The sequence below is a fragment of the Balaenoptera ricei genome, chromosome 13 (genome assembly GCF_028023285.1).
Source record: "Balaenoptera ricei isolate mBalRic1 chromosome 13, mBalRic1.hap2, whole genome shotgun sequence".
In the NCBI taxonomy this organism is placed as follows: Eukaryota; Metazoa; Chordata; class Mammalia; order Artiodactyla; family Balaenopteridae; genus Balaenoptera; species Balaenoptera ricei.
In genome coordinates, this window is record NC_082651.1 from 47707089 (window position 1) to 47726291 (window position 19203).

A 19203-nucleotide genomic window follows, 5' to 3' on the forward strand; every position below is an offset into this window, starting at 1 on the left:
CTGTGGAAAAATCATGCCCTATTACTGCAGAAGCATTTAATAAAGTTTAAGAATGACCACAGTAGCAATTGTTACAGTGCATTATAAAATACCCATTTGATAGTAGGTCCCCCTGTGAAAGACAATTTGGCAATAGCCATCACATTTTTAAATGTATATACCCTTGAGGGCTTCCCTGGTGGCACAGTGGTTAAGAATCCACCTGCCAATGCAGGGGACACTTGTTCAAGCCCTGGTCCGGGAAGATCCCACATGCCGCGGAGCAACTAAGCCCATGCACCACAATTACTGAGCCTGTGCTCTAGAGCCCGTGAGCCACAACTACTGAAGCCGGCGCGCCTAGAGCCCGTGGTCCGCAACAAGAGAAGCCACTGCAATGAGAAGCCCATGCACCGCAACAAAGAGTAGCCCCCGCTCACCGCAACTAGAGAAAGCCTGTGCACAGCAATGAAGACCCAACTCAGCCAAAAATAAAATAAATAAAATAAATACAATTTTAAAAATGCTTTAAATGTATATACCCTTGGTTCCAGCAATTCCACTCTTGCGAGTATATGCTACAGACGCAGTACACACTTGTGAAGTCATTGGTAGTTGCAGTGTTTGTACTAACAAAAGGTTAGAAACAATATAAATGTCCTACAATTATGGTACTATATCCATATACATCCATATTACGTAGCCTTGAAGAAGATTAAAGCAACCTCTTTTTGTACTGATAGTGAAGTATCTTTAAGATACACTGTTAAGTGAAAAAAGAAAGATGCAGAAACAGTGTAAAATACTATCAGTTACATTACAAAAATAAATGTAATGCATATATTAACTTTTATATATATCAAATGTATATTTATATGGAAATATTTATGAAACTGGTAGCAATGTTTGCCTCCTGGGAGGTAACTGGGAGGCTAGGATGGGAGAGAAACTTATTTTCTATTATCTATCTTTTTGTATCTTTGAATTTTGTTCCATGAGCATGCATCATCTATTAGCAAATGTTAGCCTAAAAATACCTTTAAATTCCTTTCTAAATTTACCCACATATGATAGATCTCTCTTTAATTTGTAGACGTTCCATATTTGGGATTACTATCATTTTAGAGAAGTTTACTCTGATGAAACAAAACAAAACTAAACTAAACTAAAGTAAGCTAAGCTTTTATCCTCAGCACCCTTTTATCCTAGCCCTACCTGATCTGTGAATCATCATAGAAATGCTTTGCCCAGAGGCTGCTAGAACTCTATTACCAGCATTTTTAAAAAAGGTGCTCAGTTGTTGATATATTTTTTCTCTATTCTTGTGGCATGTTATGAATGGGAGTAATGGCAGAGTTAAAGGTCTATTGAGTATATACTATAAAATAATTACTTAAAGAGATTTATAACTCATCCATTTTGTTTTGCGCCAGACTGTCACGTAAAACAAGGGCCTGTTTATCAGAATTCATATTTCCTACACTGACTTTCTATACTAGAGATGAAGTGGTTAGATTTCAAACTATTCCAGTGGGGTAATGTGCACAGGGTGCTTCTGCCTCTGTTAAAAACGTGAAAACACAGAGGTTCGGGGTCGGTGAGGGGTGTGCACTACAAAATTATACCAAAAATGAGTCAAATTGTTTATCTTTTCAATTCCATTTTAGGTATTTCTTTTTCTACCCCTTTCCAGCTTTATTGAGATGTAATTGACATATAACATTGTGTAAGTTTAAGGTGTACAAAGTGTTGACTTGATACCCTTACACATTGCGAAATAATGTTGTAGGTATCTTTTATATAAGTTCAGGTGAGTTTGTGCTGTTACTCTTCAGTGTAACAACAGGAATGGGTACAGGATTGACTTTGCCAGGGTGGATTCTTTCAGAGGCCCCAGCACCAATGCCTTGTGATGAAGGTGATGATGAAGACACAGAGGAGCCGGAGGAGGGGTATCAAACAGAAATATTGCTCGCTTACATGCATATGAGCTAATGTATGTAGAGCACTTTGCCAGAGACTGGCAGAGAAAAGGAGATCAAAATAGAATTATTATTGGAATGAGGAGAGGTTTACGATAGTCTCTTGGGTCACAAGCTGTGTTTGGGGTCGTAGGATAGGGCTGCCCATATTCCAGTTTCTTAAGAACTGCCAAGTCCCTGTGCAATGTTTCCCATCTTCAGGTACCACCAAAGTGAACCACCTTCATGATTTGTACTATCTCTAGGCACCAGTTACACTATTATATGTAGGGAGTTTTTAAACCATTAATTCAAGTTAACTTGGCTCTCTGCTTTAGCTAAGCTTTGCTCAAAGCAATAATCATTGCTTTTAGGTGTCAGTGACATATGTAATATGCATATACTATTAGAATAAAATATATTACGTATATAATATTAGAATAAAAAATGCTTGTCTGTGAACCTGCTGAAAGTACCTCATGTAGCATGTCAACCCAATCACCATGTAACTGTTTGTCTTCCCATAACCTGAAGTGGACCCTGTGAGACCCTTGGCAGCTACTATACCCCTTCAGCATCCTAGATTTGGTTTGGGGTGGCTGCTGCAGAAGCTGGAAGAGCATGATAATCACCTGCTACTCATCCTGCAAGGCAGATGCTTTCAGAGCAGAAAGCTTTTCCAGCCCCTGGCCATGCATGATTAGACCTGCATATATTCACGTGTCTGTGTATCCATATTCTGGTGGATGCTTGCATTGCTGCTGGTCTCAGCTCAGAAATGACACTTTCCAATAAATATACTCCAGCCAGCTGTTTAAGAACAAGATTACCTTATGTGGGTAGTGAAGAAGACAAAAAGGGTGGGAGTGTTTTGGCAGAAGAGCCCCGGTTTGTGTAACCTGTCCGGCGAAGCCTCATTATACGGAAGAGTGAGGTTGTGGAAAACCTTATCTTTTGGAATTGGCCTAAGATATATTGGCCTAGACTATATCATGCATAGACTTCATTTTTATTGCGCTTCAATTTACTGCACTTCACAGGTATTGTGTTTTTTACAAATTGAAGGTTTGTGGCAACCCTACATCAAACAAGTCTATTGGTGTCATTTTCCCAACAGCATTTACTCACTTCATGTCTTTGTGTCACATTTTGGTAATTCTTGAAATATTTCGAATTTTTTCCTTGTTATTATATTTGTTATGGTGATCTGTGATCAGTGATCTTTGATATTACTATTGTTTTGGGGCACCACAAGCCACACCCATATGAGACAGCAAACTTAATTGATACCTGTTGTGTTCTGACTGCTTCAACAACAATGTTGAAATTAGACCAGTTAATAACCTTACAATGGTCTCTAAGTGTTCAAGTGAAAGGAAGAGTCACAAGTCTCTCACTTTAAATCAAAAGCTAGAAACGATTAAGCTTAGTGAGGAAGGCGTGTCAAAAGTTGAGGAGACAGGCTGAAAGCTAAACCAAGTTGTGAATGCAAAGGAAAAGTTCTTGAAGGAAATTAAAAGTGAACACACAATAATAAGAAAACAAAACAGCCTTATTGCTGATATGGAGAAAGTTTTAGTGGTCTGGATAGAAGAGCGAACCAGCCACAGCATGCCCTTAAGCCAAAGTCTAATCCAGAGCAAGACCTTAACGCTCTTCAATTCTATGAAGGGTGAGAGGAGCGAGGAAGCTGCAGAAGAAAAGTCTGAAGCTATTAGAGGTTGGTTCGTGAGGTTTAAGGAAAGAAGCCATTTCCAGAACATAAAAGTGCAGGGTGAAGCAGCAAGTGCTGACATAGAAGCTGCAGCAAGTTATCCAGAAGATCCAGCTAAGATAATTAATGAAGGTGGCTACACTAAACAACAGATTTTCAATGTGGAAGAAACAGCCTTCTATTGGAAGATGTCACTTAGGACTTTCATAGTTAGAGAGGAGAAGTCGATGCCTGGTTTCAAAACTTCAAAGGACAAGCTGACTCTCTTGTTAAAGGCTAATGCAGCTGGTGACTTGAAGTCAAAGCCAGTGCTAATTTACCATTCCAAAAATCCTAGAGCCCTTATGAATTATTCTAAACCTACTCTGGCTGTGCTCTATAAATGGAACAACAAAGCCTGGTTGACAGCACATCTGTTTACTACATGGTTTTCTGAACATTTTAAGCCTACTGTTTAGACCTAGTGTTAAAAAAGAAAGATTCCTTTCAGCTCCTTGACAATGCACCTGGTCACCCAGGAGCTCTGATGGAGAGGTACAATGAGATTAATGTTTTCATGCCTGCTAACACAACATCCATTCTGCAGCCCATGGATCAAGGAATAATTTCTACTTTCAAGTCTTATTATTGAAGAACTATATTTCATAAGGCTATACCTGCCATAGATAGTGATTTCTCTAATGGATCTGGGCAAAGTCAATTGAAAACCTTCCAGAAAGGATTGACCATTCTAGATGTCATTAAGAACATTTGTGATTCATGGGAAGAGGTCAAAATATCAATATTAACAGGAGTTTGGAAGAAGTTGATTCCAACCCTCATGGATGACTTTGAGGGTTCAAGACTTCAGTGGAGGAAGTAACTGCAGACGTGGTAGAAATAGCAAGAGAACTAGAATTAGAAGTGCTGCCTGAAGAGGTGAGTGAATTGCTGCAATCTCATGATAAAACTTTAACAGATGAGGAGTTGCTTTTTATGGATAAGCAAAGAAAGTGGTTTCTTGAGGTGGAATCTACTCCTGGTGAAGATGCTGTGAAGATTGTTGAAATGACAAGAAAGGATTTAGAACATTACATAAACTTAGTTGATAAAGCAGCGGCATGGTTTGAGAGGACCGAGTCCAATTTTGAACGAAGTTCTACTCCGGGTAAAATACTATCAAACAGAATTGCATGCTACAGAGAAATTGTTCATGAAAGGAAGAATCAATCTATGGGCCAAACTTCATTGTTGTCTCATTTTAATAAACTGCCACATCCACCCCAGCCTTCAGCATCCACCACCCTGGTCAGTCAGCAGCATCAACATCGAGGTGAGACCCTCCACCAGCAAAGAGATTATGACTCTCTAAAGGCGCAGAAGATGTTTAACATTTTTTTTAGCAATAAAGTATTTTTTTAAACTTTTAATTTTATATTGGAGTATAGTTGATTAACAATGTTGTGTTAGTTTCAGGTGTACAGCAAAGTGATTCAGTTACACATATACATGTATCTATTCTTTTTCAAATTATTTTCGCACTTAGTCTGTCACATAATATTGAGCAGAGTTCCCTGTGCTATACAGTAGGTCCTTGTTGGTTATCCATTTTAAATATAGCAGTGTGTACATGTCAATCCCAAACTGCCTAATAAAGTATTTTTAAATTAAGGTATGTACGTTGTTTTTTAGACATTATGTTATTGCACACTTAATAGACTACAGTGGAGTGTAAACATAACTTTTACACGCACTGAGAAACCAAAAAATTCGTGACTTGCTTTATTGCAATATTTGCTTTACTGTGGTGGTCTGGAACCAAACCAGCAATGTCTCTGAGGTGTGCCTGTATAAGATGAAAGGGTACTGTTCAAAAAATAATTGGCCGCTCACGTGTCTACCACCCAGCCTAAGAAATGGACAATTACCAGCCCCTTAAGAAGCCCCTGTGTGCCCATTTCTGAACACATCTGCCTCACTGGCTTCTCTCGGGAACTACCTTTCTGAATTTTGTTTTGCTTTATAGTTGTAATGGTTATGTATGTGTTCCTGAATAACACAGTATTTAGTTGTATTTGCCTTTTGAACTAGAAATAGATGGAATCTTTGATGACTTGCTTTTTTTGCTCCACATTCTATTTTTGAGCCTCATCCAGTCCCTTCCCTTCTCTCCTCTTTGCAGGCCTTCAGCCCAGATCCCCTCTGGGATTCTTGCATTTATCTTCTGACCAGGCTCTCTGTTGACAGACTCTTCCCTCCAGAATTCACTGTGCAAACCACCACCAAATCCTCACCTTAAAATGAGAAGTTATATTTAAAACTTTTCTAGCAGTGTATTCAGTGGCATGAGAAATGTTTACCTTTACAAATTTTGTATAAATATATATTACAAATCACACAAAATTTTAACAGTCGCTCTCTCTGGACGGTAGGATTATAGATAGCTTAATTTTTTTCTGTTTCCCAAGTTTTCATTGGAAGCCTTGGACGCAAGTTTCAGGTCTTCCCTGCTTTTATCTTCCCAGTTCCCAGTGGTTTCTGAGGTCTGACCTGGTGAAGAGGTGGGTGTGTAGGGCAAAAGAGCAGAACACGGAGCCCCCTTTCTCAATGACACGTTTGTAGTCAAAGCCACAGGCTTTCTTTCCCACCCCCAGTCCAGAGCATCATTATCTCATCTGAGGCAGGGCAGCCGGGCCCTTCAACCATTCTTGCAAACAGGGCCAGCATCATGGATGTGCCACCTCTGCAGTCACACAGGGGCCCACACTCAGAAGGGCTTTCTGCAGCTATGCTATCTCAAAAGTCTTGATTTTATTTTTGAACCTATGTTTTGTATGTGAAATCCGATAGGACAGTGGAGTATAGCAGAGGGCATATGCATGCATTGCACGTCTGCTGTTCTTGCTGCCCCATGAGCACAGAATTCCGGTTGTCCCACATGATTTCGAGTTCAGCAAGATGTAAGTGTATTTCATCTTTGATTGAGTAAGTTGGGGCGCTGACAGCCCTGAGAGGTCATGCTTTGCATTCAAACCAGGACTTGTTTTGAAGGTAGAAAAAGGGCAATGGTATTCTAAAGACATGAACAACCAAGGAATCTTATCGTAGCCTTTGTTTCTTTTGATACTCTCTGTATTAGCCAACCACATATCCTGAAAATGAAGACATAGGAGGAAAGGGAAATATTAGGGCACCCCATAGTTCCTTTTCCTTTCAGTCCTTCCTTATTCAACAGTAAGTTGAAGGTAGAGGGTTGGTGGAGTGAGCACATATCAAGAAGTGAAATAAAAACAAGTGAATTAGTTTGTGCAGCGTTTCCACTGTTCTGGTAAGAACGAAATACATAAGCACCTACAAGCTACGAAATATGAATTAGATCTTTTTAGTGATTCTGCTTATAAGTTAAATGCTCTTATAGTTGAATTTAAAACTGATATTTCACAATATAAAAATAAATGATAAAATTCAAGCTAATATTTTCAATTATTGCTTACTTAGAATAACATTAAATAACAATAAAAAAAAAAAAAGGCAAGGAAAGTTGAGAGAGAGACTGTGGGAAAACCTTTAACAGCACTTTTTTTGGGCCCCCAAAATTGTAGTTCCAAATCTATGGTTTATGTCGCCTTGCAGCTCATGAAAATCCAGGGTTTTTCTTTAAAACTCTTGTCTCTGCTGTGGCTACTTAAAGGCCATTTCGAGACCTGGAAGTCAAGAGAAGACTCTTTTCTCTAAATCTCTGCTGTGCAATATCCATACCCTGAGGGAACAGGCTGGGGTAGAGAAAATGTAGGAAAACCACACTGTTAATATCTCAGAATACTGTCCCCCCTATATTAAAAACAAAAAACAGAAGAACACCTAGCAACCATAAATTCGTTGAAGGCAAGGACCTTCTTTCTCTTGTGCTTAACCATAGAGCTTTCCTTTAATAGGGACTTAGTAGTTGTCCTTTTCCTCAATAAATATTTGCTCATTTAAATGTAAAATGCTCTTTCATCATGCAGTTCTCAAACACCTTCAAAGCCTCCCTATTGCCTTAACCTACAAATTGAAACTCCTAACCAGGCGTTTCAGGTTCTATAATCTGGGTTCAATCTACTTTTCCAAATTCATCTCCGAAGACTCCCTAGAACTCCGTCAGTAATGGTTGCACAAATACGGAATGACTGGATTACACAGCTCCTAGGAGTTATAGAAACTACAGATGGATAAATCATTAGCCCTTTTACGGTTAGGTTTAGGTAATACATACGAGCTAACATTAATGTCCCAATATTGGCAGCCAGTGATGAGTGTTATACAGACCCTAAATGGGAGTCATTAAGATATTCAATCCCGAGAAGAGTCATCTCCTCAGGATCACATCCTGGCTTCTGCAGAAATCAGGGACCCAAAGCTAGCTGGGTCCCTTCTAGCTAGGTTAGAAGCCTGCAGCTGTTGTTTAGTCCACCGGGAAGGGTGTGGGCCGCTGGGCCTCACGTGCTGCCCTGTGGAGCTCCCTACCTGGGCTCAGGCAAGTTCCTGGACTTTAAGGGCCATGAAATCGTAGCCATTACTAAGTGTCAGAATTTCACATGCTAGTAATGAGCCATTAAGGAAAGCTTTGGGCAGAGACAAGCTTTTAAGGCAGTGTAACCCAAGCAGGGGCTATTCTCAGTGTACCTTGGTGGGAATCAATTGTGTTTCCAACATGCCTGCGTGGGGGAGATTCGTCACCTGACAGGGCTGGGAGAAACTTGAAGAGCCATTGCATCCATGCCCTTGTCTTTAGTTTAGAAAACTCCTAAATCTTTTTTAAAAAATTACCTATCTATGCCCAAACCTGGTAACTCCTTCACTTGTTTGTCAACCCTGATTTCAGAGAGCTATTTCTGATATCTAACCTAAATCTCCACAGCTAATTATCTTTTTCCATCTCCTCCCTCTCAGTCAACTTTAAAAGGTCTTTGTGTCTACTGCTTATTGACACAAAGCTAATATTACAGTTACTGTTATTGTTTCATCCTTACCGTTGTTACTAGCATTGACAGCACACTAGGAGGTACAGAAAAAATACATATGCAAACACATTTCTAGATCAGTCTTGAAATAAAGCTTTTTAAAATCTAGTAATGTTTGGGTGTTCCTGACTTGGAAATGGGGAAGTAGGCAGATGTGAGTAGCAGAGTGGCAAGGGTGTATTCTATATCTCTGACTGTGGCCACTCCTCAGGAGCCATCACTTACCTCCCACCCAGCCTGGCAAGGAAACTTAGAACCAGATAAATGTATATTAAACACATATAGGGGAGCAGGGAGGCGATTGGGGATGGCACGGTGGTAGAAACCGTGGGGGCCTGCAGAAGGAGTCCACTCCGGGGCATGGGGGGAAGGCCTACATGAAAACTGCCACAACTTCATGTGAAAACTAGGAGGAAATATTTGAGTTGAAAGTGAGTCATAACAGCACCTTCCTTATCCTTCCCTCAGAGTGCCCAGCTAAGAGCAGAAATGAAAAACATTGATGCATCTTCTAGTGAAAGACATCCCAAGGCCTGGGGCTTACACCATCTTGTTGTTTCTTACTGTTTTTTACTTATAAAACATTTTAAAGAATTATCCATGTTGCAAGATGGACACTTAGTGCATTACTTCCAATAGTTGCATGTTATTCCATGATATCTGCTACATTTTATTTAACCTTCCGTAATGCACAGGTGATATATACTGTCTGCCAACAATATGCTGCTACTTCAAGTGCTGCTGTGATGATTGTCCTCGATTGTGCCCTTTTACGGACTTGTGCAAGAGTTTCTTAGAGGTATGTATTCCCAGGAGTGGAACTGCTGGGCCACAGGAAAACACATACTACATTTTATTACATATTTCCAGATAACTTCAAAACAGCTATACCAGGGACTTAACTTCCAAAAGCAATGCATGACGGTTCACGCTTCCTCCCATCCTAGCCAACACTTGGTGTTACCTAACTTTCACATTTTTGTCTATTTAATGGATGTAAAGAAGTGTGTTGTTGCTTTAATATGCATTTATCTGATTATAAGTGGGATTGTGTATCTCTTCATCTACTTTTTTAAATTGAAGTATAGTTGGCATACAATAGTATGTAAGTTACAGGTATACAATATAGTGATTCACAATTTTTAAAGGTTATATTCCATTTATAGTTATTATAAAATATTTGCTATATTCCCATGTTGTACAATATATCTCTTCATCTACTTGTTAGTCTCTCAAGCTTCCCTTCTGTAAATTTGCCTGTTCATATCCTTTGGCTATTTTTCTATTGTGTTTCCTGTTTTTTTCTTCTCAATGATTTGCAGTAATTCCTATTATATTCTAGACATTAATGTCTTCTTAGTTTGGAAACACCTCTCAGTCTATCAGCTTTCTCTTAGCTGGTCTATGATGTTCTTTGTTAACCAGAAACTTTAATTTTGATATAGTCAAGTTCATCATTCTTTTGGTTTTATAGTTTATGCTTTCAGAGTCTTATTGAAGAAATCTTTTCCTATCCTAAGATTCCAAAGCTACTCTTCTGTTTTTAATTTCTATTCGCTTTATAGTTTTCCCTTTCACTTTTAGGTTTTTTTATTCATTGAAATTTCACCTTTCCAAATGGTATGAGATATGGATGCAGCTTTACTTTTCTCCACGGTGAACCAATTTTTCCAACATTATCTATGAAACAAAACTTGTGTGTTAGGTTGGATTATTATTCCCAATCCTTCATGCTATAGAATTATACTCCCATGCTCTTTGCCATGTGGTTTTGCAGCACCTTCCACCAATTTGTTAGACTTGGCCATGTGACTAATTTGGTCAATGAAATATTAGGAGATGGCAGCAGACGTGTTAAATGTGTTTGGGTGATGTGACTTCACCTCTTGAGCTCCTGTCATTGCCAGAATAAGACATGTGATAAAGACCTGAACTTAACCTGTGTCCTGGAGCAAAGCCCAGCTGAATTCGGCTGAGTCCAGCCAAGTCTTGACCAGACCAGATGAGATCAGTAGAGACCTGTGAGAGAGAAAAAACAATGGCTGCTATAAGCCACTGGTATTTCTGGGTTGTTCATTACATGGTATTATTACTGCAGCAATAGTTGACTATCTCTACATGATTTTCTCATAGATTTGTGATGTTACCATTATCACATACCAAGTTCTCATAGGTAAATGTGTTGTTTCTGAGTTCTCTATTCTGTCCCACTGTTCTACATGTCTGCTACTGTGACTTATAATATGTCATTATCTGGAAGGGTAAATTTCCCCTCTATGATTTTTGTTTTCATAAATGACCAGATTATAATGGAACTCAATCTTCCATATGTGTTTGAGAATGTTTAGATTCTTCAAATCCCATTAAAAGTTTGAATGGTTTGCACTGAGTTTATGAATACATTTAGAGATCATTGATATCTTAAGAATGTTACTCCTATCCACAAACATTATATATACCCCTATTTAGGTCTTCTTTGAAGTCTGTTAATAGCATTAACATTTTTTCCCATAAAAGTTTTGTGCATTTTTTTCTTAGGTTAATTCCCAAAGACTTTAGAGTTCTGTTGCTATTGTAAGGAGTATCTTATTTTCTAGTTTGTTAGTACTAGTATGTAAGTATACTTTTGGTTTTCATGAATTGATTTTGAATTTGGGAATCTTGCTGTATCAGGATTAGGTTTGGCTATCTGTAACACCAGGCACACACATACACAAACTAAAATAACAGTGGCATGAATGAGATAGATGTTTATTCAAGAAGTTCCAAAAGTTTGGAGGTAGACATTTTAGGGCTGGTGTTAGTATAGCAGGTGCCTTCTTTCTTGTTCTGCTATGTGTGGCTTCCATATTCAAACTCAGCTCACGGTCTAAGATGACTGCCGAAGCTCCAGCTATTGTATCTTCATTTCAGTTGGCAGGAAAGAGGATGAGGCACATTCCCTCCCTTTAGGAATGTGTGTACCAGTTCTGCTTTTAACCCATTGCCTGGAACATGACAACACTTAGCTACAAGGGAGGCTAGCAAATGTTGTCTTTATTCTGGTTGGCCTTGTGCCCCATTAAAAAAAGGTAGTTCTTTGGAAGAAGGGGAGAAAAGCATCTCTGTCACCTTGCTGCATTCTTTTATTATTTCTAATAGCTTATTGTTTCTATAAGGTGTTTTATGTGGTTGATCATATTACTGCAAACAATCCCAACTTTATCTCTTTCCTTCTGATTCTTCTATTTAATTTCTCCTTCCTTTTATTACAAATCTTATTTTGTCAGCCAGGACTTTCAATAACATGTTAAACAGCAGTGGCAACCTTCTCTTGATCCAACACTTAAATGGAATGTGTTTAAAGTTAATCAATTAATAACATTTTGCTGTACATTTTTGGTCCTTCATAAAGTTAAGTAAATTTCTTATTATTCCTAACTTTCCTGAAAGTTTTTATTATTAATAATGATGCACATTCTCGAATGATTTTTCTCTCTTATTCTTTTTGAGGTGAGTTATTTGGATAGGTTTTCTGATGTTAAATCATACTTGAATTTCTAGAATAAACCCTACTTATTATGTTTTCATGATAAATGGCTAGATAGGTAGCTAGACAGGTATATTCTAAAGAGAGGGAAATGAATCTCAAGGGTTTTCCTAGTTCACTGGAGTAAGAATGTTGGATTTGGTTAGCTAATATTTAGAAATTTTTGCATTTATGTTCATAGCGAAATGGGCCTATTTTTGAACTGTCCATTTTCAGATTTAGGGTCTAATTCTGCTGTTTTTCTTTTTTTCTCTCTGCCTCCTCTTGCTCATGGTGGCTTTTTTCTTTTTTCTTTTTTTTTTTAAACATCTTTATTGGAGTATAATTGCTTTACAATGGTGTGTTAGTTTCTGCTTTATAACAAAGTGAATCAGCTATACATAAACATATATTCCCAAATGTCCTCCCTCTTGCATCTCCCTCCTACCCTCCCTGACCCACCCCTCTAGGTGGTCACAAAGCACGGAGCTGATTTCCCTCTGCTATGCAGCTGCTTCCCACTAGCTATCTATTTTACATTTGGTAGTGTATATATGTCCATGCCACTCTCTCACTTCGTCCCAGCTTACCCTTCCCCCTCCCCGTGTCCTCAAGTCCATTCCCTACGTCTGTGTCTTTATTCCTGTCCTGCCCCTACGTTCTTAAGAACCTTTTTTTTTTTTTTAGATTCCATATATATGTGTTAGCATACGGTATTTGTTTTTCTCTTTCTGACTTCCTTCACTCTGTATGACAGACTCTAGGTCCATCCACCTCACTACAAATAACTCAGTTTTGTTTCTTTTTATGGCTGAGTAATATTCCATTGTATATATGTGCCACATCTTCTTTATCCATTCATCTGTCGATGGACACTTAGGTTGCTTCCATGTCCTGGCTATTGTAAATAGAGCTGCAGTGAACATTGTGGTACATGACTCTTTCTGAATTATGGTTTTCTCAGGGTATATGCCCAGTAGTGGGATTGCTGGGTCGTATGGTAGTTCTACTTTTAGCTTTTTAAGGAACCTCCATACTGTTCTCCATAGTGGCTATTATCAATTTACATTCCCACCAACAGTGCAAGAGGGTTCCCTTTTCTCCACACCTTCTCCAGCATTTATTGTTTGTAGATTTTTTGATGATGGCCATTCTGACTGGTGTGAGGTGACCTCATTGTAGTTTTGATTGGCATTTCTCTAATGATTAGTGATGTTGAGCATCCTTTCATGTGTTTGTTGTCAATCTGTATATCTTCTTTGGAGAAATGTCTGTTTAGGTCTTCTGCCCATTTTTGGATTAGGTTGTTTGTTTTTTTTGATATTGAGCTGCATAAGCTGCTTGTAAATTTTGGAGATTAATCCTTTGTCAGTTGCTTCATTTGCAAATATCTTCTCCCATTCTGAGGGTTGTCTTTTCGTATTGTTTATGTTTTCCTTTGCTGTGCAAAAGCTTTTAAGTTTCATTAGGTCCAATTTGTTTATTTTTGTTTTAATTTCCATTTCTCTAGGAGGTGGGTCAAAAAGGATCTTGCTGTGTGTGATTTATGTCATAGAGTGTTCTGCTTATGTTTTCCTCTAAGAGTTTTATAGTGTCTGGCCTTACATTTAGGTCTTTAATCCATTTTGAGTTTATTTTTGTGTATGGTGTTAGGGAGTGTTCTAATTTCATTCTTTCACATGTAGCTGTCCAGTTTTCCCAGCACCACTTATTGAAGAGGCTGTCTTTTCTCCATTGTATATTTTTGCTCCTTTATCAAAAATAAGGTGATCATATGTGCGTGGGTTTATCTCTGGGCTTTCTATCCTGTTCCATTGATCTATATTTCTGTTTTTGTGCCAGTACCATACTGTCTTGATTACTGTAGCTTTGTAGTATCATGTGAAATCCAGGAGCCTGATTCCTCCAGCTCCATTTTTCTTCCTGAAGTTTGCTTTGGCTATTCGGGGTCTTTTGTCTTTCCATACAAATTGTGAAATTTTTTGTTCTAGTTCTGTGAAAAATGCCACTGGTAGTTTGATAGGGATTGCATTGAATCTGTAGATTGCTTTGGGTAGTAGAGTCATTTTCACAATGTTGATCCTTCCAATCCAAGAACATGGTATATCTCTCCATCTGTTTGTATCATCTTTAATTTCTTTCATTGGTGTCTTATAGTTTTCTTCATACAGGTCTTTTGTCTCCTTAGGTAGGTTTATTCATAGGTATTTTATTCTTTTTGTTGCAGTGGTAAATGGGAGTGTTTCCTTAATTTCTCTTTCAGATTTTTCATCATTAGTGTATAGGAATGCAAGAGATTTCTGTGCATTAACTTTGTATCCTGCTACTTTACCAAACTCATTGATTAGCTCTAGTAGTTTTCTGGTAGCATCTTTAGGATTCTCTAAAGATTCTCTAGTATCATGTCATCTGCAAACAGTGACAGCTTTACTTCTTCTTTTCTGATTTGGATTCCTTTTATTTCTTTTTCTTCTCTGATTGCTGTGGCTAAAGCTTACAAAACTATGTTGAATAATAGTGGTGAGTGTGGACAACCTTGTCTTGTTTCTGACCTTAGAGGAAATGGTTTCAGTTTTTCACCAATGAGAACGATGTTGGCTGTGGGTTTGTCATATATGGCCTTTATTATGTTGAGGTAAGTTCCCTCTATGCCTACTTTCTGGAGGGTTTTTATCATAAATGAGTGTTGAATTTTGTCAAAAGCTTTCTCTGCATCTATTGAGATGATCATATTGTTTTTCTCCTTCAATTTGTTAATACGGTGTATCACATTGATTGATTTGCGTATATTGAAGAATCCTTGCATTCCTGGGATAAACCCCACTTGATCATGGTGTATGATCCTTTTAATGTGCTGTTGGATTCTGTTTGCTAGTATTTTGTTGAGGATTTTTGCATCTATGTTCATCAGCGATATTGGCCTGTAGTTTTCTTTTTTTGTGACATCTTTGTCTGGTTTTGGTATCAGAGTGATGGTGGCCTCGTAGAATGAGTTTGGGAGTGTACCTCCCTCTGATATATTTTGGAAGAGTTTGAGAAGGATAGGTGTTAGCTCGTCTCTAAATGTTTGATAGAATTCGCCTGTGAAGCCATCTGGTCCTGGGCTTTTTTTTTGTTGGAATATTTTTAATCACAGTCTCAATTTCAGTGCTTGTGATTGGTCTGTTTATATTTTCTATTTCTTCCTGGTTCAGTCTCGGAAGGTTGTGCTTTTCTAAGAATTTGTCCATTTCTTCCAGGTTGTCCATTTTATTGGCATATAGTTGCTTGTAGTAATCTCTCATGATCCTTTGTGTTTCTGCAGTGTCAGTTGTTACTTCTTTTTCATTTCTAATTCTATTGATTTGAGTCTTCTCCCTTTTTTTCTTGATGAGTCTGGTTAATGGTTTATCAATTTTATCTTCTCAAAGAACCAGCTTTTAGTTTTATTGATCTTTGCTATTGTTTCCTTCAATTCTTTTTCATTTATTTCTGATCTGATCTTTATGATTTCTTTCCTTCTGTTAACTTTGGGGGATTTTTGTTCTTCTTTCTCTAATTGCTTTAGGTGTAAGGTTAGGTTGTTTATTTGAGATGTTTCTTGTTTCTTGCAGTAGGATTGTATTGCTATAAACTTCCCTCTTAGAACTGCTTTTGTTGCATCCCATAGGTTTTGGGTCGTTGTGTTTTCATTGTCATTTGTTTCTAGGTATTTTTTGATTTCCTCTTTGATTTCTTCAGTGATCTCTGTTATTTAGTAGCATATTGTTTAGCCTCCATGTGTTTGTATTTTTTAAACTTTTTCCTGTAATTGATATCTGGCCTCATAGCGTTGTGGTCAGAAAAGATACTTGATATGATTTCAATTTTTTAAAATTTACTGAGGCTTGATTTGTGACCCAGGATATGATCTATCCTGGAGAATGTTCCATGAGCACTTGAGAAGAAAGTGTATTCTGTTGTTTTTGGATGGAATGTCCTATAAATATCAATTAAGTCATGGTGGCTTTTTTCTTCATTTGTTTTGTAATTTGGATTGTGAGCTAATGTTTGGGCTCTCTCTTTGGGAATGCTAATGAGACCCGCGTTGAAGCCTCTATCTTCAATAAAGGATGTGCTTTTGCTTCCCGGTCCATGTGGGTTGTATATAAGCTCTATGAGATAACAAAAATCTCATATAGTACTTTTTTTTTTTTTGGTAACCATAATAGTTCTTAGCACATCATTAGTCTCACTCCACTGTTTAGAAAAAAAATGACAGTAACAATATAAATGTATTGATATCATTTGTATATTGAAATTTGCATTTTGGAATGTGACTCCCACATATAAAAAATTCTGTCTTTGTATACTTTGAAATCATAAACTAGTAAGTTTCACACATATTGTAGATTTATACATAACATCAATTACAATGATATTTTTAAGCTTATACATTTATTTGACTTCCCCATATTTTAAGTGTTGTAGTTATAAGGTGTGCCTATGGTATTTATGAAAGCCCATTTGCCAACTTCATCTTTTTTTTTAGGGATCACCCTGCCAGTGTATAAGACAGTCCTGTGCACAAGAAATGTAGAAAGGGAAGTGATCACAAAAATGAGAGAAAGAAAATATATAGGAGAAAGGAATATATGTGGAAGAAAGGAAATAGATATGTGTGAGAAAGGGAAAAAGAAGAAAGGAAGAAATAAATAAGGGTTTTTAAATTTTCAAAAGGAAGGAGTAAACAGGGGTTTTCAAATGAAACATTTGATATTTTAATATTTATTCAAGTCACCAGGGGTATTTGCTAAAAAAACAGACGTCCAGGACCAGACTACAGAGATAATGAGTCAATAGATCTGAGAGCAGACTCAGGAATCTAGGTTGGCCTTAGACAACCATTTAAGAAATACTGGAATAGGGTGAGCACAGAATTAGAAAATGACACATGGTGGGGACTGGAGACATGCCAATAACAACTGACAAGGGAGCAACTTCTGCCACAGGATGCTAACCCTAGCTATTTGGAGATCCTCTGAAAGATACTAGTGTATATCTAGACTCAAAATCTCTTTCTGTGTTTTCAGTACCATCCACAGTATGTAAGATAACACTCCGACCAATGATATTCACCTGAGCCATAAAATGACCTCACAGTGAAAGAAATAAGAAACAGGCTTTCTAAAAAGTATCATTAGCACATTCTTAAATGCAGTAAAATAGCCCACACTAGAAACAGAGCTGATTTTTCTCACATGAGGGATTTAGTGTGTTTCAATCATCACAGGGTGACCTGGCTAAGGGAACATGGCCCACCTCCTGCAGACGACTATGTCCTGGGATGAGGATGCTGGCCTCCTTGCACTGCCAAACTCCAAAGAAGTTTCAAAACGCTGAGGGGCAATGGGTACACATCTGGACACTAAGAGAAGTCTGCAGCCGGGTTCATTTTCTTAGGTGGGCTTAGGATACAGGCTGAAATCATGGAGTAGTGCTAAAATCAGAAAGAGAAGAGGTAAGTGGTGTCAGGCTGAGTGTCACAATTACAGTTTAGGGGAAGGATCCATACCTTAAAATGACAATAATCAAGGAAAGCCCCAATATGACTGGAATAAGCCTGAAGGCTTATTGTTCACTTATTATCTCTCCTCTGAATTCCAGACCACTGTAGGTTTTAATCTGATAATTATGGGGGGGAAAATGATCTTGCTCACTTCAAGACCGTAAATCAACCCTAGGTCGCTCTGGTTGACTTGTCTATGGAAAATGGACTTTGGGTATTCTAAGTGGTTTTGAAAATCTTTTTTGGTAGGGATGTGATATGTGATTTGTCTTTCCTTGGTTTCTTGGTAGGAAGCAATTGTCGTAAATTTCAAATAACGTGCAGAAATGCACCTTGTGGGAAAGAAGGTGGATTTTTGCCAGTGTATATGCTTTTGTGGGCATCTCTGTTCAGGTTTATTAGTGATTACAGTTCCTTTCAAGTACAAGTGCCTGGAAAGCGTTAAGGTCTGTAAAATGATTACGAGACAGTAGGCAAGAAATTGAGAAAAAGCCATAGCTCCTGGGAATGAGCCGCGAGAAGATCTAGTAGTGAGTGCTCCCTAGGATTGCTGTCAGGGTACAAGGTGAGGACGGTGGGCAGAGAAGTGGGAGCGGTGCGGGAGACAGGGCTGGAGGTAGCTAATACATACATACACGCACAAAGCCCATACGGCTTCACTCATGCCAGGTTAAGAAGTGCCTTTTCCAGAAACTCAGTAAAGAAATGGTATGTATTCAGGAGCTGTTTCAACCTGTCCACACCCTACCCTGACTTCCCCAGAAAACAGCCAAGCAAGGAGGCAAATGCCATTGCCAAGCCTCCGGTCTCTGGCGTCCAGCTCCCTCAGCTCCCAGAGCACAGCCCCACAGGACGTCACACGGAGCTGTCTCCAAGAGTGGGCACTGCACCGACCTGAGGCAAAGTTTTGATCTGATTCCTCCAAATCTGCCTGCCACTCGAGAGTGGGGTTTGGCCGCAGGGGCTCCCCGGCAGCACCAGGCAGAGGCTGAGCAGCAGCAGCAGCAGCAGCAGCAACAGCCTGCAGGCTGCGTAAGGAGCCAGCCTCCGCCGCCTCCTCCTCCTGCCGGCGCGGAGTCGGCAGCACAGCCAGTCCCTATCGCTGTCACGCCGCCAGCAGCGCGGCCCCTCCGCCGCCCCCCGCCCCCCCCAACACCCACCCCGCACAGCCCCAGCCCTCTCACTGTTATTTGCTTGACTGACCCGAAATGGGCAGGAGGGAGGACCTGGGCGCCTGAGGGAGGGGAGGGCGTTGGCCCGCCCACTCCTTCCCCTCTGGCTCCCTGCGGCAGCTTCTCCTCCTCATTGGTCATACGCTTGCGTCCATCACCCCTACGCGGCCCCGGGATTGGCAGAAGGCGCACTTCGGAGCGAGGAGGGCAGAGTGACTCCGCCGGTCTCTGGCGCCTCATCTTTCCCTCCACCCCCCCTTTTCAACGTCCACCCACCTCTCCCCAGCCCCCACTCCACTCCCCCCCCACCTCCTCCAGTTCGCGGCAGTGTCCTTAGAAGACTCATTGGGCCAGGGGCGA

At 39.3% G+C, this 19203-nt stretch overlaps 1 long non-coding RNA gene across 1 annotated transcript; it reads right to left on the reverse strand.

Annotated features, from left to right (window-relative positions):
- Positions 1–5138: 5138 nt before the first annotated feature.
- On the reverse strand, positions 5139–19066 carry LOC132376798 (uncharacterized). Its single transcript, XR_009506416.1, has 4 exons — positions 18875–19066; positions 17425–17602; positions 10565–10655; positions 5139–5927 (listed from the first exon to the last, which is right to left on the reverse strand). It is a non-coding gene; the product is annotated as an uncharacterized LOC132376798 (long non-coding RNA).
- Positions 19067–19203: the final 137 nt, after the last annotated feature.